Source organism: Callospermophilus lateralis, unplaced genomic scaffold (genome assembly GCF_048772815.1).
Source record: "Callospermophilus lateralis isolate mCalLat2 unplaced genomic scaffold, mCalLat2.hap1 Scaffold_127, whole genome shotgun sequence".
In the NCBI taxonomy this organism is placed as follows: domain Eukaryota; kingdom Metazoa; phylum Chordata; class Mammalia; order Rodentia; family Sciuridae; genus Callospermophilus; species Callospermophilus lateralis.
Genome location: NW_027512450.1, coordinates 1,805,325 through 1,827,739, shown reverse-complemented (window position 1 = coordinate 1,827,739; position 22,415 = coordinate 1,805,325). Strand labels below are relative to the sequence as shown.

General features: G+C 32.0%; 1 pseudogene; it reads right to left on the bottom strand.

Moving 5' to 3' along the window:
- Positions 1–2,050: 2,050 nt before the first annotated feature.
- The window catches only part of LOC143387311 (cadherin-12-like), a 79,118-nt pseudogene continuing 58,753 nt past the window's right edge, over positions 2,051–22,415 (bottom strand).

Sequence of the window (22,415 nt, the reverse complement as noted above, 5' to 3'; positions counted from 1 at the left end):
CTTCACGTCACATGGCTTCTGTTGAATGTAGATCCAATGATATTCCTTTACAAAATGTCAAATGCAATAATTTCTGCCAATAATAATCATTTCAAAAGGGAATGATATTGCACATTAACCTTCTTCAGGAGGTTTTTCTTCATTACATAGTGAATCATGTTGTGTGGGCAAATCTAGAAATTATCTTAATTTTTCTCTTGGGAAATATGATGATATTATAAGCTTCCTAAAAAAGTATGTAAATATTTCCCAAAGTGTACTATATTAGAAAGTATTATACTACATGAATATTGTAGTTCTCAGGAATGAGACTGAAGTAAAAACTGGGTGATCAGTAGAGGAAAGCAAGTTCGTCAGTCATTCCTCAGAAGGAGAAAAGGAAACTATGCAACTGGTAGAAAGAGGAAAAAGATGGGAAATGCAGATTTGAAGGATCCCATTGCCATAGCATCAATAATAGATAATTTTAAAGTAAGCATTTGTGTGTGCATATGGCTGAGTATAATTTACCAGTTATTCATATTTCCACGTGATTTTCCCATATGTGAATTCTTGGTTTTATGATCTTGTAAATGTTAAATATATTCATAGATATTTTAAAACTATAGTTAGATATTGATCTTAGATTTCAGATGGAACTACAACAACTTTAATTTTCTAATTATACATAGTGTTTATCTTTCAGAAGACACATTTATAGGTTTAATATTGAGAAATATACAACTTTAATTAGTTAATATCTGTTATGTGTATTTCTAAATAGTATACAATCCAGTTGAAATTAACATGAGTGAAGTTTACTAATATGCTCATTAAATTGAATATTTCTTAGGAACTTGTATCAAATTAAAAATCTATTTACAGGGAAGTTGTAAAGGATGATGAATCTGAGGATTGTTGTTTGTGAGATAGCAAAGAGTTAACTCTGAGCTGTAGTATAGAATGGCATTCACAAAGTACATGTTAGTAAGAGCATCAGCTGACTGATTTTGCATTTGTGTCCTTTTTAAGATTTAGTCATTGGATTCAACATTCTGAAGTCCCTGACTTATTTGTTCAATAACATAAAAAATATTTAGAGATGTATTGTACATCTAGCCTATGTTATTTGATATGTATTTTTTTCATTGGCCAAGAAAGAATCACTAGAATGTAATAAAAATCTAAGAAACTGTAATGAATTGCTCTTTCTCTATTTAATTTAATAGTTGTTGTTCCCTTTGAAAATATTCATAGAAATAGAAGCTGGTATTTTATCTACAACTGAGAGTTTAAATGATTTGGTGACTTTTTAAAACCAATTTCCACACACCACTACAGTATAAAACAAAACCAATATTTATTTTAATGTGGAATTTTAGCCCTGAGGCCTCCCTTTATAAAGAGGAATTTTTTTCCATTTCTTTTTTAAAATTTTATTTTTTTGGAAAAAACTAATATATTAATTAACATTCTTTAATATGAACTGATGTTACGATCAAACATTGCTTTTCAAATTCATGGGTTACATATTTAATTTGATATTATTATATTTATTTCAATTTTCTGAAAGGGTAGGAAAAGCAAATATGTCTTGGCATACAGTTTTAAAAAGAAACACCTTTGAATTATAAGAAGATGGAGATCAGAGTTTCCTTTTTGTCTCAAAAGGAATGAGAAGAGTCAGCAGGGTGCTATTGCTCCTTGAAGATGTCTTTGTTTATTCCTCTTTATCACTGAATCCTGCAACCACATCACAGCAGAGTGTAGGGTACACCACTTTAAATGATAAGAGTTTCAATAGACACTTTAGTGGAATTAAGAAAAATCTAACACTCTTCCACCGTGATGACACATAGCTATCTTCGTTGTAGGTTGTCATGTCAGTAAATTGTATTTAATAGGCCTGAGCTTGTCTCAGCGTGTTTCTGAAATAACAAAACAAAACAAAGCAAGTACATATTATAGGATTTATCTTGTGACAACAGAATAAACCAAAACTGACAGTGTGATAAATACAGCCACTTGCTAGAAACCAGATCATCAAAAGAATCCTGCATTATAAAGCCTGTGTGTGTGCGCGCATTGATGTCTACTTGTGTTGCTCCTGTTAAAAAATCTCTCCTCCTCTGCACCTAGCCTCTGCCTCTCCCTAAGTGACTTTGTCGGGGTTGTAGCTCTCTTGTTCACGGAACATGTCAGCAAGGACCTTGAAGCCCGCTCCCCAGTCTGCCGGGTAGTCGTAGTCCTGGTCAGCATCAGTGGCCAGCGAGTCAATGGAGCTGAGCGACCTGGCTAGCGACCCTGCGCCCTCGTAGGCGAAGGTGGCCAGCGAGTCATAGGGCGGGGCAGCAGGGTCCAGGTCGTGCTCCTGCAGCCTCTGATGGATGAAGTCCCTGATGTCCGTGCTGTCTTCCACCGGGGGCCTCTGGCGGGGCAGGCAAAGTGAGTCTGGCTTGATATCCCTGCGGATTTTGTTTTCTTCGACTGCTGTCGGGTTTCTCAGCGCCCCATGTCGAAGGCCTGCGGGTCCTCCTCTCCACCTCCTTCGTTGTCATAGTGAATAACGTTGTCTCTTATGTCTTCCTTGGAGGTCATCAAGGTATCCTTCTTCCTCTGCCTGCGCAATGCGATGTACAGCACAACTATGGCTGAGAGGAGACAAATTGCAATTGGGGAAAAGAAGGCAGATGAGTCATTTATCATTCCAAGAAAGTTAAAATTGATCAAGGCATGCTGTTTCCAATCTTAGATTAAAAACACTACAATCAATAGGAGCACGTATGTGTTTATGTTTTTCTCATTGTCTGAAGTCAACAACTTTATTTGGAAATGATAACAAGAAACCACAGAACAGTTATTCAAAATATCATTTTTGCCCTTATATTTCCATATTTTAGATTTCAGTTTGACAAAAATGCCGGGGTGGGTGAGGCTGGGGATGTTCTAACCATACAGAGTTTTAGGAATTGATACCAAAAAAAAAAAAAAAAACTTAAATATCATCATCATCTGCAAGATGTAATTATCATGGTTAATTTCCAAATTGTAGTATTCTCATTTGGAAATTGGAAATTTGTGTTTTTAATAAAATTAATAATTTTTTGAGGTAATCAATTAAAAATAATTAGGGGAGCAAAATCCTTTTGATTTACAATGGAAGAGTCTGGAAGACTCTTGTCATAAAACTAGAGAGTAGAGAAGAATACATCATGATGAAAGTAGGTTATTTCACTTTCTCCAAAATTAGAGTCAGGGCATTGGAAGAAGGGAGGGAACCTAGGGAGGACTTCTGTACACTGAGACTTTGAGAGAAGTTTAGCAGCTCTGCACTTTCCCTATGACTTAGAGAATCCCCAAACCTAAGAGACTGTTGTTTGATTGCCTGGGGAGTATGTGAGAGACTGAAAGCCTCATAGAGAATTCCTGAATGCAAACTGGTTTAGGAGTCATCATGGCAGTAAAGCAGACTATTATAGACTTCCCTGAAGTCCACCTAAAAGAAAATCAAGTAACACTGAATTCTTGGGCTTCCCATCAACTCACAAAGGAAATGAAAATGGCAGACCTAGTGAAGTCTGTGATTGGTTACAGAAGTCAAAGAATAGTGGATATTTAAGCAGACACCATGGAAAGATGAAGAGTGCCAATATTCACTACTCTGTTCGAGTGAATTCACAGCCTCTAGAATAGCACAGGTATTTTGCAGGCATTAGGAAGCATAGAATGAAGGAGTGCATGGTAGATTTCAGGGCTTTGTAATGATGAGCAGACATGTTACTTGCTACCCTGTTTCAAGGTAGCAATACAAATAGACCAATACACTCCCAATGTGCCTTCTCATTTTAATCAATTAAAAATAATTAGGGGAGCAAAATCCTTTTTACTTATGTTGGAAGAGTTTGGAAGACTCTTGTCATAGAACTATAGAGTTCTTTCATCATGATGAAACTCGGTTTTTTCTCCCCAGGCAATCAAACAAGTCTCCTAGGTTTTGGGATTCCCTAAGTCATAGGGAAAGTGCAGAGCTGCTAAATTGCTATGGAATTACTCTGGCATTCCAGTAGTCACAAGACAAATGAGCAGAATGAGAAAGGAACACTTGATTTGAACTTAAAACTAATTGATTATGTTCAATTCCAGATGTTAGAATTTTTTTGAATGTGCTCTTTTAAGTTTTATATCAACAGCACAAATAGATACTAATAATTATTTATTATAAATTATAAGGACATAATATTTCATTATGCTTATGAAAGTTATTTAGATGTAATTAATAATACACATGTAAATTGGACTACAACTTTATCATTCAAGACAGCATGAACATTTGACTCAAGGCATGTTCTCACAAGGTATCATCGAATTTCTTACTCCATGTTCTACCTTCTACAAGTGGTTTAACAGTTTTGCTTTCTATCCTATAGTTACTAGAAAGTGTTCATCTTTTTCAGAATATTTTTTCCTGAATGGAAAATATGCATATACAAACTTATCCCACAGTGCCCAGCAGTGTTTCTGTTGTAATTTGATTTTAAAGAAGTGATGCAAAATTGAAATCTTTCTGTACTAGTGTGAATATGGCAATAAATTAGAAAGTGAAATAGAAAAGTTGAACAGTTGATGGGAGAGGCAAAGCCCTGAAATTGGTTGACAGTCACTATCACAGAGATGGTGAACACATTTTACTTCAGTCCTTTTCCTTTGTTGTGTGCCTAGATATTTTAGTCAGTTTTCTTCAGAGTAGGAATAGTTAAAATTTTGATGTGAGGGGATGTGGGAAAATTGGAAGAAGAATTGCTTCTGAAAGGCAGTTTTAACTGAAGAAAATAAAATTTGGGGATTCCTTTATATTCTATTTTTTTACTGCCCTTTTCTTTCTTCTCTTTTCAGAATTTGAGAGCTTTTGTTCACCTAGTACATTTCTTAGAAGACTATAGGATCTTTTATTCAATTGTAGTAATTACTAGAATATAAAATGAATTCAGAAATTGTTGCCAAAAAATAGATATTTTTAGAGAGAATCTCATTTTGCAAAGGCTACAAACTTGAAAATCCAGTTTTATATTTTAAATTATGTGACTTATGAGGGATTAAATAAAAATATATCTCATAAAATATTGTAATATAGATAAATTATAACAAGAAGTGACAGCTCACTGAACAAAAATCTATTTACATGGTAAACTGAGAGGGAGAGCATGCCCGCTCAAGAAAGAGAGAGAGAGACAGACAGAGATAGAGACATAGGAGTGTGTGAGAGAGAACTTTATCAATGTTAAAACTAACCTAAAAGTATAACGATACATAGTAGGATTGCAATTAAAGTGCCAGTGCTCAATCCAACAGGCAGAAAAATTGCTTCCACATTACAAGACAGGATGGTACCGTCAGAGTCACACCTACAAACACGAATAGTCATTGTGTTTGTACTGCTCTGGACAGGGTAGCTGCTGTCTTCTATTACAACAGGGAGGAAATACAACTCTTACTGTCTGCTGCTGTATCCATTTCTTCTGGTTTCAATTCCAGCTGTGTTGTCTACAAAACAGGACATTCAGATAACATGGTTACTGTGAGTTTCACTTCAATTCTTTAAGTTGGTATCCACTAAGTATAAGAAGACCTTTTTGAATTGGTAAAATGCAACCTTATATTAGTTATGTCATATATCATCATGAAAGCTGCCAGAAAAATAATCCTTAAAGAAGGAGGAAACACTAATCTTGTCTGCTGCAAGAATTAGCTTTCGTATTTGAAAAAAAATACAGAATGTTTTATGAGAAAAGAAGTCGTTGGGTTACTCTTTTTTCTTTTCTTATATGAAAATGTCATTGAGGAAAAGAATATTTCCACACATATTAGCATAACAAAAAAATTAAAGCATTAATCTGTTGAATATCTTATATAAGAATCTATTCTTTAAAATTCATTAAAAATGTATTGACGGAGGCTATGGTTGTAGCTCAGTGGTGGAGTTCTTGCTTGCCTAGCATGTGAGGCATTGGGTTCTATTTCAGAACCACATTAAAAAAAAATAATTAATTAATTAAAGGTATTGTGTCCATCTGCAGCTAAAAAGAATATTTTTTAAAAAATCTATTGACTCTTTCAGATTAAACTTGTGATTTTTCCTGTGTTTTACATGGATCATTTATACATAAACAAATAAACATGTTTATATACGGACCCCCCATATTCACACATTCCATAGCCATGGATTGAAAATTTGAGAAAACAAGCAATGGAAAAAAATTTCCATTGCTATACATAAAGAGTAAAATTGACTGTTTATTTTTGTATCATTTACATTGTGTTAGGTATAATAAGTAACATAGAGATGATTTGAATTTTTCAGAAGGCTGTGCACAGATTATGTGTAAATACTATGAAATGCTTTATAAGAAATTTGTATTTCTGAAAACTTTGGACTCTATGGGTGTTAGGGTCCTGGAATTAATCCTTATACCAACAGACACCTGCAGGTATGAGTGTGTGTGTGTGTGTGTGTGTGTGTGTGTGTGTGTATGCATGTGTAGGTATTTAAATGCTTTCACTCTTGCACATTAGATAAAAAAAGAGAGATGGAAAAATACATTCCAATTATAAATGTAAAAATACATAACAATTTGTGAAAATCATGAACTATTACCACTTTAATGTAATTACAAAGGAAAATCATTTTAACTTGAAGAAAATTAATAGTAGTGATATTTGAAGAAACAAAAGACACCAAAATTCCATTTCATATAAATTTAATTAATGTTTCAATTGAAAATATTATTTTGCATTCATTTGCTCTTTTCTTATATGTTTCTATTCATGAAAGCATAAATTTTAGTTTATTTGAAAACTCTTCATTATTATTTCCAATAAACTCCCCCCAAATGTTTTATTTTTAGAAATAAATTGACATGTAGTTTATTATTTATCAATATATTAACATTCATAATTCCCACTTGAAAATAGATTTAAAAAATTAGAAAAATATATTACTCAATAAAATATAAGTCTGTTAAAAATGTTATCACTTCCATTATGTTACATTGTACTGTTTGTAGATACTCAATGGAGCCAACAGAAGTTACTGAAAAATGGAGTACCTTGATGAACAAAGTATACATGTGATAAGATCAGGGTTTGTTTTGGTAAGATTACTTTGTTATTATTACAGACATAACACTTTAAAATTAAGAAACAAAACTTTAAAATGCCAGGTGTCTACTAGGATACTCCCAATCAAATTTACGTGTCAAATGATTGTGGGGACAATAAGGATAGAAAAGTGGAGACTAGTCGAAGCAATTCTAAAATCTTCAGCACTTGATGTTTTTCTACATGAATCTGAGGAAAAGGAACAAAGATTAAGTGTTGTAACCTGAGTGAAAATAATTAATAGGTTTATTTGTGTAGCAGTACTGAGGATTGAACTCAGGAATGTTCTACCTCCCAGCTACTTCCCCAGCCTTTTATGTTTTTATTTTGACACGGGTCTCGTTAGTTTGCAGAACCTCAAACTTGTGATCTTTCTGTCTCATCCTCTTGAACAATTGGAATTACAGAAATGCACCACAGTGTCTAGAATCTTTTGGGATATTTAAAATATTTATTTTCAGTTTATTATTTTTTGAAAATAGATTGCATGAAAATTGTACATTGTCAATAGTGAGAAAAAAAAAGATACAGTAAACCTCATTTCCCCACTTAAAACATTTTCTGTACCCTAAAAAGTGAACAAATATAGCTTGCAGTAAAGAAGAGCAATAATTGACATTAAATTCTGTAGCAGGTATATGTGCAGTCTATAAGCCAACACTGCTCCTGAGACCAGAGGGTCTGGTCCATATTATCATGATTATCTTGGTCTTCCAACAAAGATGGATTAGGGGGGCATAGCAGATACTCAGAGTGAGTAAGTGATATGAGCGTCAATCTTATGATCTGGAAATCTTATTTGTCTGCATTATATTCATGAATTAAACCAAGGGCATCCTGCATTGGGCTCTATGAATTCTTTCTCCATCCTCTTGTCTTCATCTTCACAGCCAGTCTCACACGATAATGCAAAGGTGCCAGGACTAATCTTTTCTCCCTCTCATGTCTTTTCCATATTACATAAGACTGATCTTCCCAAAATGAAAATCTGAACATGTTATACTGTTGCATAAACTTTTCAATGACTTATAAAATTACTCTATTTGAATTACTATACCTTTAGCTTATTTATAAATAGTGTGAACATAATGACCTGATTTGTTTTGGACAGCTCTATTTTAGATGGGTTGCTCTAACTGAAAACTATAAATATTGTCTACTTCTGTTCTCAGAAGTGTTACCATTTTCATGATAAAACATGTGGTTGTTTTATTCATAAAATCCTTCAACTTTAGGGTGCTGTTTCATGTACAGCTGTTCTTCAGTCATTCTCACTCAACTTTCTTTGGTGACAATACATGGGTACTCCAATTTCTTTCTCTAATTATTTAAAGCAAACCCAGTTTTCTCAAAACATCCTTGGGCGTCTACCAATAATCACCATCATTATCGTCCCATTATAATTTAAGTACTTAGTTCTAGAAACAGAATTTATTAAAACTTTAGCTTCTCACTACCCAATATTATAAAAATTGGCATTTTAATTCTTATTTTTTAGCATATAGAAATTTTGAAGCCAGGAGCAGTGTGGCACATGCCTGTAATCCCAGTGGCTCAGGAGGCTGAGACAGGGGGATTACAAGTTCAAAGCCAGCCGCAGCAAAGGCAAGGCTCAAAACAACACAGTAAGAACCTGTATCTAAATAAAATATTAAATAAGGTTGGGGATGTGGCTTAGTGGTCGAGTGCCCCTGAAATTTAAACTCCAGTGGTCACTTTATTTATAAAATCAAAAAAAAAAAATTAAGAGATAAAAATGTCAAAGCAAAAAACAAAAACAAACAAAAAGGCAAAAAGCAAAACTATAATTTGCAATTACTTAATAGAGAACACATAAACCTTAATATAGACAGTTCCCAACTTCATGGTTAAATATTTTTAGTCCATATGTTGTATGAAAGCATACCCATAGTATGAAATTGTTACCCTTTTCATTTTTAGTATGATATTTAAAAATTGCATAATATATTCCAAACTTTATTCTAATATAGACAATCTGTTAGATGATTTTGACCAACTGCAGATTAACAAACTGTTCTAAACACATTTAAGATAGGATATGCTAATCCCTGATGTTTAGTAGGGTAGGTATATGATATGCAATGTCAATTTAGTATATTTTCAACTTTACGATGAGTTTATGGAGACATAATCCTATCATACTTTGAGAAGCATCTGAAATCCAGTATTCTTTATGTTTTTTGTAGTGGATATAATAGTGTCACATGCAATAGTAATAGCAGAAGTAGTAGCAATCTTGGCCAGAATAGTTGTAGAAAGTAAGTGTAAACATGGTATATGAGGGGATAACTAAAATTATAGTGGCAGTAATATATTATAACCACTATGTTTTATACTTTGTATACATGAATTTAATACAAGTAGGGTGAAGTTCTCATCGTTTAGTACAATTTTCTGAGCGTCAACCATTTTGGTATGGCCTGGGAATCATTCTGATTACAATATCTACATTAGTAACCAGTGCTATACTGAGTGTTATTAAAATAAAACAGATACTATAGAGTTACCTATTTGTATGTACAAGAAATATGCATGGGAGCCAAAGGATATATTTGATAGGGACAACTTTCAATTTGTCTGGTAGCTTTTTACATGCATGGCTCATTAAGAGACATTCCTTTGTATGGTGGAAATACATTGGCCTTCTAGATAGATCCATATAGATTAAATATTTAACTTATTACTATTTAGGCAATGTTGGATTTCTCATATGTGGATTTCTTTATTTTACAAAATTGAATGCTTTTAGGAAAAGTATTGATTCCTCTATGTGTGCCCTTTGAAAAAGCTACTTGAAAAAGGTAAATCTTTAAGTGTTTATACTTACTTCTGAAGTCACGGACTGTAAAATTTGGTTTGATGGCAGCCTCAGGGGATAATCTAAAGGAGAACTGCTGCCCAGCAGGTGAAAGATCTCGATCTGCAGCACTGACTATCTGAATTATCTGAAACAAAGTTAAGATTAAACTTGAAGTCAATCAGTTTTGAAAGGAACTTTACATAACAGGTTTATAAATCCATTTAATAAAGTATGCTACAGAAATTATACTTTTTGAATTCATTTTAACAGGCCAATTACTCACACATAATTTTTTAAACAATTTTCTAAATGTTTACAGGTTTTAATAGCAGGCTCAATTATAGGACACAGGTTAATTCTAAATCAATATATGTGAAACTGAAAAGCTTAACAGCATTGAAAATTCTCACTAATAAGCAAAATGAAATTAAAATGTACTTGTTTGCATTTTAAATTAGATGAATTAAATTCTTTCCAGCCTAAACATAAAGCTGCTTACTGGAAACAAAATATTTGATTATCTAAAAGTGCTAGAAATAGCAAAATTTTAGAACTGTTGTTTGTTAGAATGAGTTTTACTTTCATGTATAACACAATGGGAAACAAAGAAAGAATGTGTATATTGTTTCTGTTGTTACGTTAATTTTCCTTCATTGGTTAGGAACAAAAATATGTTTTTATAGATTTCCATAATAAGCATTACAATTCCTATTTCAAAAAATGTTCTTTGTCACCAAAAGTAGCACATAGTCTAGTTAAATTCCTGATATTTCAGTGAGATGCTCTTAAATTTGAAAATAATCAAAAAGTAATTTCTCAGAGCCAAACTATTACATTCATAATTCACTACATAGATAAGCAAGTTACAATGGCTTTAAGTGATTAGACAGTCAGCTCAGTGGTAGAGTGCTTACTTAGCATGCACAAGAATATGGATTCCATTCCACCAAAAACAAAACAAAACAAAACAAAATCAGAATGGCTTCCAGGCACTTTTGAATCAACATATCCAATAGCTGTGTTCCAGAAAGACTAATTTCAGGAAGCATGTGTGGGAAAAGACAAAAGATGTGTGCTGATCAGAGGATCATGCTTTTGAACTAAATTTCAATCTGGCAGATGAAGACGTTATATTCAATTATGGTAACCTGCCATAATTGTGAAAAATATTCATCATATGGCTGATGCTATTAAACTGATGCTTTTGATTTTTGTTTTATTTCTGGTTTTTATTCCTGGTTAAATCCAGTCTCCGGAATACAATTTACCTTCCCATATGTTTGGGCACACAGAGAGATACCTAAATAATGGATAGATGAATCACAGTTGTTATTGGCATTTATGTATCAGTGCAGCATTAGTAACAAAATTAGGGATTTTGGATTCTGGATTTGAAATTTTAATTTCTTACCATAGTGCAAACTCTTTGCACAGAATTTATTTTCCTTGTATAATTGTCATAAATGAGACTTTTATAATTCATCATTAGACAATGGAATATGATAATTTAGAAAGAATCTTGATACATATCCTGAAAAATTAACTTTTTTGACTCAGACCAATGTACTCCAATCATAGAATTTCACCCCTAAAAGTTCTGTACATTACTTAGGGACCAATATTTGATTGTCAATTTTTATTTTGTTTTCTTAATGTTGTTAGCTAGTGCCACTATTAAATTAAAAAATATTTAACAACAAAATATCAAGAACATATTTTTGAAGAAAGAAAATCATCTTAGGACAGCATATAGAAACTATTAAAGACATTCATTTATCTGGAAACGTTATTTGGATAGCACTGCCCTGAAGAAAATAACTCTCACATAAATTTTCACAGGTTTACATAAGACCAACTTATTCCCTACTATTTCTCTCCTTTTTAGAAAAGTACACACACACACACACACACACACACACACACACACACACATATATATATATATATATATATATATATATATATATATATACCCATATATGTATTTTATATATATTCAAGAATAATCCAGAAGAGAGAGCTATTTGCTATGCATGGTTTGTAGGCCAGGGGCACTATAGTCGGGTACCCAAAGCAGAAAAGGCAATATATCACACACCCTGCAAACTCAAGGGACATTTCAGCACTGTGCTTTGAACATAAGTATTGAGGAGTAGGACACAAAAACCCAAAAGATATTTTTTGATATAGAGTTCGCAAGAACACAACAGATTTTTCACTACTTTGTCCACAAATAAGAAAATCTGGTTGATCTCTAGTAACATGCACTTGTATCAGTATTTCAAATCTTTTACTTTATTAGACAAATAGAGCTAAATAGAGCTCTGTTCCCAGAGGCTAATTTCATTTGGAGCATTATAAGATTTTGATTAGTCTGATATTATTGATATTCCTAAGTATCCAGAAGACAAAAAATGGCTTTTTTATATACTTTGGCACAGTGGAGCTCCTCAAAAGTGAAAAAATAGTTAATTTGTAGAAGTTTTGTAAACTTCTTTTAATTTTCCAATTATCAAAAAAATTAATTTATCCTCAAATACTTATGTAGCATCTACTATTAAAAACATTGGAGCAGAACAAGCGAAACAGACATCCATATTGTGGATGCTTTCAAGGTGATAAGGTTTAATCCATTCTGTGACTATTATAAATTAATGATGCAGATTTCTTATTTGAGGTAACATGATGAAAATATGTAGTAATGTAATTCATTTAGTGATTTCCTCACATCATCTATGAATGATTGGGACAACACAGTCAATCTAGAAGTCTCCATGCTTATGAAAATGTAACTTTACTCAAGAAAATGGTGTCTGCTTGACACATACAATTACTGAGCACTTGAAATGTTACTAGAGTGAACATGGGCTCTAAATTTTATTTAAACTTCATATAATAGTTATATTGATAGTACATATCACTGGTGCACAGCTTTTGGACAAATAATCTACTAAGTAGTATTACATGCACAAATTGAAAGACAGTAAATTTTAAAGCGTGCCCTTTAAAAATATTGTTTCAAATGTAAAATTTATTTCAAGAATTAAAACTCATTCAATTTACCTAAGTAAGTGGTTATGTTATTTAAAAGTGATTGAAGTTCACATCAATATATCAGCATAGAGTGTTTGCTCACAGTTAAGTTCTTTAGAAAAGCCACAGTAAGAGAGTACAAAAATGGCAGAATGCATAATCCAAAGAACTTGCTAGGAAATCAAAACTTTATTTCCCATGGGATTATTTTCACATCCATATTCACCATAATCCACTCAAGTTTAATATCTCTTATGATGTATTTTATGAGGACTTGTTCTGAAATATGAGCATATGCACATGTATATATGTCTGGACTTAGAGTTGAAAATATACACATATGATGTGTCTTTAAACATTTTTTTTGGCATGGGGCAGTGGGTTCTGGGATTGAACCCGGGGTTTCTTTACCAATGAGTTACATTTCACTTTTCTCTTTTTGAAATAGGGTTTCACTAAATTTCTGAGGCTGACCTCAAACTTGTTATCTTCATTTCTCAGCCTCACAAGTCAATGAAATTACAAGTGTAATTGGTGTACTCTCGATTCACACTATTTGTAAGATACTCTCGATTCACACTATTTGTAAGATACCTGTCCTGGTTTTGCATTTTCACAGACGGCTGTCTCCTATGGCACAGATATTTCTGGAGGAAATTCATTGACATCTAAGACATTAATTAGTATGTTGACTTTGCTGGTAAATAATGGATTACCTGTTGAAACATAAAAACATAAATTATGATTAAAATTGTTTTAGTTATTCTTTATTCAATAAAGAACATCAGTGCAACACTGATGCTTAGGTGTCAGAACACAAACAAGGCATATTACCAGGGTTCATCCCTGAAACTCACCATTAGGTAAGACCAACCACTTAGCTGGCATTTTATAAGTTCAGGGCATTTCTGGTGGAATGACTTACCTATCTTACCAGGATTAGTTCACAAGACTAATCTTTGCCATTAGCAATATTTTTTATTAGATTAAAAAAATATAGTTTTCTAAGTTTTACAAATGTAGTAAAAATTTTACTCTCTGCCATGTTTTACATCTTAAATTACCCTTTTGAAATTAATCGTCTCAGAAGTTTCTTCCTGAATAAAAGAATGATGAGTATGAAGAAGAAAGAGAAATTGATTTACATAAGTTATAATTAGAAAAAATAGCTTTAAGGGAGTAAAATCAAGGAATATCATAGAAAGCTAGGATATCCTGAAATTACTTGTTGATTATATGAAAGAAAAGAATAAGCAAACTTTTGTTAGAGAATAGGTTCTTTCTACAGTATCAAAATAAATCTCAACTGAAAAGGTATCAGTTAAAATCCCATCACAGGGTTTGGGATCAACTTAATAACTTACCCTTTGCTACCTGTCATTTGCTGAAGTATGCTCTAAATAATTTCTTACAAAACATAAAAGTATTACTTACAAAACATAAAAGTATTATGTTTTAAATAATTAGTTTAATAAATTATAACATAATACTTTAATATTTTGTAAGTTTTAGCTTACAACATACAAAATTTACCTTTAAGATTTTACAGATGAATCAGTTGTCTCAAATTTTTAAAGGCCTACCCAGATCACACAGCTAGAAGAAAGGGGAGTTAAAAATGTAAGTCCAGGAGTATGAAAATTGAAAGACGTATATATTCTACCATACATTCTGTCTTGATTCTTCTGTAGAAGAAGTTAAATTCTTCTATAGTGTTATTGAAAATTCAAAATATTCTTATACACCTCTATCTGGAAAGCTTTAAAGAAATGAGTACACAAATATTTTGAATGACTGATTGTCATAAGTCTATAAAATTCAGTAGAAAGAAATTTTAAAATGTTGAACGTTAACACAAAAAATATCTACACGTTGCCATATGTCACTGTGAAATCTACTCATGTATACCAGTATGGACAGAGAATATATGAAATGAGGATACTTGGTGTAATTATGAAAACTATGTTGTTAATCTTGAAGAATGATTGTGAAAATACATATGATGTAGACATTGATATTGGTGAAAGCATACTAAATTATTTGATAAGAAAAACTTTGGCTTAGTTTTCAAAAGTTATTGAACCTTTCTTATTCAGTTATTTCACTGAGTTTCCCCATATAAAACACAGGATATCAATAAGTCCTACCTCATAGATTTGTTGTATTAAATAAGATGATGTTTTACATAACTTTCAATGTTTTGGTGAAATTCTTATTATTCTTATGACCAGTTATATTCTGTGGAGATTAGCTAGAGACAGTTATTTTATTAGTACTTACATTTATGTAGTGCAGAATAGGGATAAAAGTCAGTAAATTTGCTAAACTTGGTTTAAATTTCTAAAAAAAACTGTATATCAACAATAAAAATAAAACAAATGCTTAATACTTTAAAAAGTAAACAATGAATCAACAACATTCTAAAACACATTATACAGATTAACTCATTTATGGTTCATGGTAACTATTATATAGACACTATCATCAACCCTATTATGCATATGGAACTCTTAAAAAAAATGGCGAGTTGTGACTTTTCCAAAAACCACAATTGAAGGTAAAAATGCTGACTTGGAATCAGATGTTCTGGCTCCTTAGTGCTTCTCAATTCTATTATTTATTATTATTTTTAAAAAGCACACTGATAATTATACAGCCACTTAAAATAGATAAATAATTTATATTATGTCTTAGATTTTGCTGTTAAGAAGAATGACAACCTGTTCAACATCTGGACAATGGGAAACAGTCTACTTCCTATTTTACATGGTAAAGTGGGTTCAAGTCCAGAGCCCACATGAAGAGGAGAATTTCTTTTCCACTTTTTTCTAGGGTAGGAGTTTTATTTCATTAGGTTAGAATGAGAGGGAATTTCTTCAAGAGGAGACAAGTCTTATCCCTCAATTGTATTTATCTTAACAATCTACTTTTATAATATGTAAAAAGATTATCAAAATGAATTCAGGCCTACATTCATTCATCAAAAATTCTGGGTATTCTTTGAATTATTGAATTATTGCCCTAAAATGTCATTTTAGTTGATGTTTTCTATGAGTAAATTTTCACAAAAAAACATCAATACTGTAATAACTTATTATTAATAGTGTTTCTCCAGGGGATGCTTTAAGCGTTTTAACTAAGACAAATCTTTGTTGTGTGAAACAATTCTGTGCACTGCAAGACATCTAGATTTCCTGAAATTAAATGTCAGAAGCCAGCATTACAAAAGCCATAAAATAAATGTTCAATCAAGGATAGAGGAAAAACAATAAAAACAGCATGTTCATATTGCTGAAAATGAGTAATGGGTTTATGGATTTAATTCTGTTATTTTTTCTCTATTAAATACATTTTTAATTTTTCAAAATTAAGGGCTTAAAAACAATATACTGAATTCCATAGTGCCAAGCTAGGTAGGAAGAACATCTCTGTTTGAGAACTACTGAAGTCTAATAAGCCTTGAACTTTTTGCCATAGTATATAATTTATAAAAGTAATGCAGCATTCTTTCATTTAGGTATACAATTTACTAAAGTATGTTGACAAAGTAATGACATATTTTCTTTCTGACCCATCTAATCTATATTTCACAGAGCAATAATGAAATTTTATTTAACTTTGATTCAGCAAGAGTATAATGACCAAATATTTGACAACAAAATTATACAGGGTTTAGTTATTATTTAATACTTAAAAAACAAATTCAATTGTTGGCTTAGTAAACATTAAACAACTGATGTCACACATAATTGTGATGTTCCTAATAGACCGTTTAAATTTCCATTATCATTAGTCTACTTTGTTTATATTTTAATTATCTGCTAATTAATAATTTGTGGTCCATTTATGATAACCAAGATATAATTCTGGTCAGGTGCAGGGTGCACATATGGCTGCTTTGAAGGCTGAGACAGGAGGGTCAAACAAGCCTCAGCAATAGCAAGGCACTAAGCAACTCAATGAGACCCTCTCTCTAAATAAAATACAAAATAGGGCTGGGGATGTGGCTCAGTGGTTGAGTGCCCCTGAGTTTAATCCCTGGTACCAAAAAAAAAAAAAAGAAAAAGAAAAAAAGAAAAAAGAAAGAAAGAAGAGAAATAAAAGAAAGTATTCTGTATTTGTCTCTCATGCCTTCAAAATATTTTGTCAGATGTTTGTCCAAATCCTAAACGATATTGCAGTCCGTTCTCATGCTCACTCAGTGAATGAGAATTAGAATTGTTTATTCATATTTAAAGTACAACTTTAAAATAAGGAAAAAGAAAAAAAATTACCAAAATCAGAATAAAATAAGAAATATATTTTAATCATAAACAAAACAAAATATTGTAAAGAAATATGATAAGTTATTTTATTGCAAAAAATAGTAAAAAAAATTATGGTCAAATTCTTATAAAGATTCAAATGATCAAAACTGACAGAAGAAATAGGAAACATTTGTGTTCCTAAAACAGGTATGAAAATTTAGGTATAATGAAAAATCTCTTCACGATTAAAAGCCTTTTTCCAGATGTCTTTACTAGAAATTCTATCAAACGTTTAAAAACCAAATAGTGTAAATTCTTCAAAATAGAGGAAACATTTATCACTTGATAACAAAGCCAAACAGAAACTTCACAAGAAAGCAAAAGTACAGACCAGTATATTTTATAAACAAAGGCCTTTACCCCCTAGCTCAGCAACAGAGCCCACTTCAAGCCCTACCTGGGCGTTACTTAAAGGGAATGAGCAAACCCCTAAAACCCAATCCTTGCCTTATTTGAGTAGAATATTCTTGAATATCTTTTCCCCAATAAACAGAAAGTTTCTCCGTGTGCTCACTCTTTTGTCTTTCCAGGGCTGGAGCTGACCCTTGGGTTCACCGAGCTGAGCCATCGTGTCTTATGTTTCTGTACTGTGTGGTTAATTAACCATTTTCTTAGTTATTGATACAGTCAGGTCCTTTGATCCCTGCTCATCGCCAGTCCAGCTAGGTGGTGATAGGAAAGGAGAACATTCTCAAGGCAAAAGCTCGGTTGGTCCTCTCAGAGAATGAGAATATTTCCTTTCCTGTCTTTAATTTTATTGGGGATCCCAGGGAAGTTTCCAGAGAATCCTACCCAGGTCCACCTCTTGTCTTGACTGATAGCAGGATGACATTGGACTTTCAAGTCCTCACTGTCATCACAACTGTAGGTCACTTTGGACCAAGCTGCCTGTACTCACAGGAAGCTGTTCTTATAGATTCTATGATTTGGGTGGATCATACTTTTCATCCTGAGTTACAGGATCTGGTACGTGTAAAAAGCCCCCCTTTTCAGAGAGAATAATTTGCATTCTAATTGGCATTTGGGTCTGCATTTTTCCTTCATATAATAGATAGTGTGCTGAGGACTGTTAACATATTCTGTCAACTTAAGCCAGGCAGGACTGCAGGTAAATTGGTTATTAAAAAAGAAAGCATGTGGGAATTAACACAATTAGTACATTTAATAAAATTATTCCCTTCATGTTCCCATAACTCTAGTCTGCCTGTTATCAATTGGAAATTAAATCAGAAATCTTTTTTAGAAACAGGTAACTAGTGACTATTCTTTATATATAACATTGATAATCCTAGATAAATAAGACTATTACCTAAAGAGAATGTAAAATTCATGTAACTGTACTATTCTCTCCCAGGTCTTCTCAGTGCCAAGTGGTTTCATAGAGAGCAAACCGAAGGCAATACATTTATGGAGAGCTCTCTTTTACATAGTACCTTGAGACTCTGTACCAGATTTAAATTTGCCATAGTGTCCTAGTGATCTACAAAATTTTAAAATTTTATATCTATGAATAGGTGAGAAAATGGGCAGAATCTTCCCTAAGATTTCTGCAGAAGCCAAAGCAGAATTCTGAGTCTCCTCAGTGTTTTTATCAAATCCTGAGATCTGAGATGTCTATGAAGGAACTGAAGAGCAAGAAGGCATGCTGCCTGAGATTGCCCAGGCAATTATCACCTCTCTTCCACAAGTCACCTCATAATGCACTCCAGCCACCATGCTATGGGGAAACCCCTTTCAGAGCCAAGAGAGAGTTTTGCAGTATTCAGCTCTGTAGATACTCAATAAATATAGTCAAATAATGCAACATTTCTTAGAACCAAGTGAGAAGTCTAATACAAAATGTTTTGAAAATTGTAAAGTTCTAACAAATACCAGGTTTTGGTTATATTAATAAACATGGGAGCTACTTTGCTTCCTTATTTAAAAATGACAAGAGCTTTGGAATAGCTATATCAGTGAAAATTCCATTTTGTGATTGTGTACTAAATTATAACTACAATCACTTCAAAATTGGAATTGTAGCCTTTTATACCAAAAACTGAATTATAATTGTACAAACTGAGTATGACACATGTAAATGAGTGAATAATAAAGGCTTTCTTTGGCTTTCCTCTTTAAACCAGTTCACTTCTAAATTGCAAGTCAAGTTAAACTATGTTTAATAATAGCTCTGTTTTGTGGTGTGATCTGCAACTAGACTGAGCAATCCATAAAAAGGATTTAAATTATTCATAGATGCCTATGGTGAAATCAAATATTACCTTTTGTGCTTCTGGTTACAAAATGTGATCTCCAAAGGAAAAAAAAATCCCTAACAATACCACTAATCTTTTTATTTTTCATAATGAAAACTGTATGAAGAGTAAATTATATATATAAATTTAAAATAATATGAAGTATTAGATACTTTGAATTCCTTGAGGACAAGAACTGTGCCATATTTATCTTGACATTTAGAATATAACACAGTGCTACTACATGATACTCAATAAAATATACAAACAAATAAATATAGTATTAAAAACAGACTAGGCTGAAAATCTAAAACAGTTTCTATGGAGTTGACAAGACAAGAAAACTGTATGGATCACGCCCCACTGATTCCTTGGTTCTCAGTGTATGTTCCCTGAATTAATCCATGCTTAATGAAATCTATACACCTATCAATTCTATTTTACTTTATGTAAAACCATTTGTAATATAAAAGGTTATTCTCAAATTACTTCTTCTATAATAATTGCAACAACATTAGATTAATATTTTATGGTCAACAAAGAATAAGAAAAAATGCTAAACATCACTAATCATCAGGGAAAAAAATGAAAACCACAATGAGGCATTTCATCATCCCAGCAAGAATGCTGTCATCAAAAGACTAAAGATAAAAAGTGCTGGGAGAAAATAGAAAAAAAGGACCCCATGCACATTGTTGGTGGGAATGTAAACTAGTACAGCCATTTAGGAAAACAGAATAATAATCCCTCAGAAACTTCAAAATTGGGCTACCGTATGATATAATATTTCCACTCCTGGGTATATACACAAAGGAAATGGAATAAGTATGTCAAAAAGAAAAAATACACTGCCACGTTTACTGTAGCCAAGAAAAGGAAACAACAGAAATGCAACACTTGATAAATAAATAAAGAAAATTTGGTAGATATTTACAATGGAATATTATTCAGCCATGAAAACAAAATGAAATTCTATTACTTATGACAATAAAAATAGAAATAGAGATAATTATACTGTATACTTCAGAAAGCTAGAGAAAGGATTCTGTTTTCACCATAAAGAAATGATTAATGTCCAGGCAATAGATATAGTGATCCTGATATAAATATTACACAAGTTCAAAGATTTTGAGATATTACTTGTTATTCCACAAATATGTATACTTTTTAGACCTTAATGTATTAGTTAAAGATAAATGTAAATAAAATTAATAAATGAACAATAAATAATTTGAAATATTTGAATTTTGAAAACACATAGAATTCACTAATATTAATTTTATAATAAAGATGATTTTATATCAAAATTAATGAACAAATGTCCTTTGGTAAGTAATTAAATTTCTGAAACACCCAGTTACAGAGATTTAATAAATCATTAATAGTTTATATTTCTATGTAGTTTTCTTTCATTATAATCAACTAAGATGCAAAAGCAATAAGAATATAATGCACAAAATAATCAGTTGTGTTTTAGCCTCTTCTATAATTTCTTGATTATTCAAAATGTGGTTTATAGCTCCTAAAAATATTTGTTCATTTCTAGGCATTCATGTCTTGTTTGTCTTTCTACATCCTCATCATTTTTTTCTTCTATGGGCACATTTTCAGTTTACTTAACTTTTCTTTTTCATACTCACTTATAATCTATTTTGCTGATAAACACATATATCTACTGAAATCGAACACAGCCCCTCATACATGCTAGGTGAGGGTTCACCACTGAGCCTCAACCCCAGCCCCACCAAATATATTTTTCAAAGCTAAATTGTTACTGAATTATGACAAGTATACACAAATGATGGCAATGATTTGTATGAGGAGCAAGCATATTCTACCCTTTATGTTCAAAACTAAGCTCAGAGTTTGCAAAAACACCGTTATTTCTGTTTCTCTGTTCTACATCAGTTTACTGCACCCCTTACTCTTATCTCCTACCTGAAACCTGACCCCTAATACTGATGTCTCACTCCCCACCCTGTATTTTAACATTAAATGAGTTTCAATTTTCATCATTTTAATCTTTCCATTTTCATCCACTGTCAACGCTTCATAGAACACTCAAGTTTTTGTCTTAAATTATAACAAAATTATTTATTAGCTTTTTCTACTGTTCTCCAAACCTGCTTTTCTTAAATCCTTTTAATTATTCTTCAATCAGCATACATTTTCAAAAATACAATTCATACTTCTATTTCATTTTTTTCAGCTTTTACCTCTTCATAATAATATTGAAATATCACATAGGCTGGAACAGAACACAAACCTTAATTTTTTCTCACCTTGATTATCTTTATTATAGGGATGAGAAAAGTATAGGGAAAGAGACAAAGACAAATACAAAAGAGTGTCACCTTTTACTCACCCTAAATATTTTCCATATACTTATTTCTTTTATATTCAATTACTTTATTCTTAGTATCAGTGCTTTTTACAATCAAGAATGAAATAGATGATATTTCTAGTATCCAATATACTAAAATTTTAATATCTTTTCCCTGACATTATAGTTAACATGCAGCAGTATTGTGGAGGTACTCCCTGATACCTTTCTCTCTGCTCCCACAGCACCCTCCTTCTTTGCTTTCTTTTGATTGACATTTTTACATGCTATTTTTTTTACAGTATACTGTGCTTTATGGTCATTATTCCATAAGCCCATCTAATGAAGTTTTTTTTTTTGTTTTATAAACATTAAAAATGGCATGTTAAGATACACAAAGGAATAGATAAATGAAAAAATATTAAAATATTGCTGTCTTATTTATACTCATGATGAATAGTTTTGAGATTCTAATGAATAGAAGGTATAATGTAGTGTTGGTGACTTAAATTGTTAATATGTAATATATTTCAAGAAAGGTTGAACATACACAATATATTAAT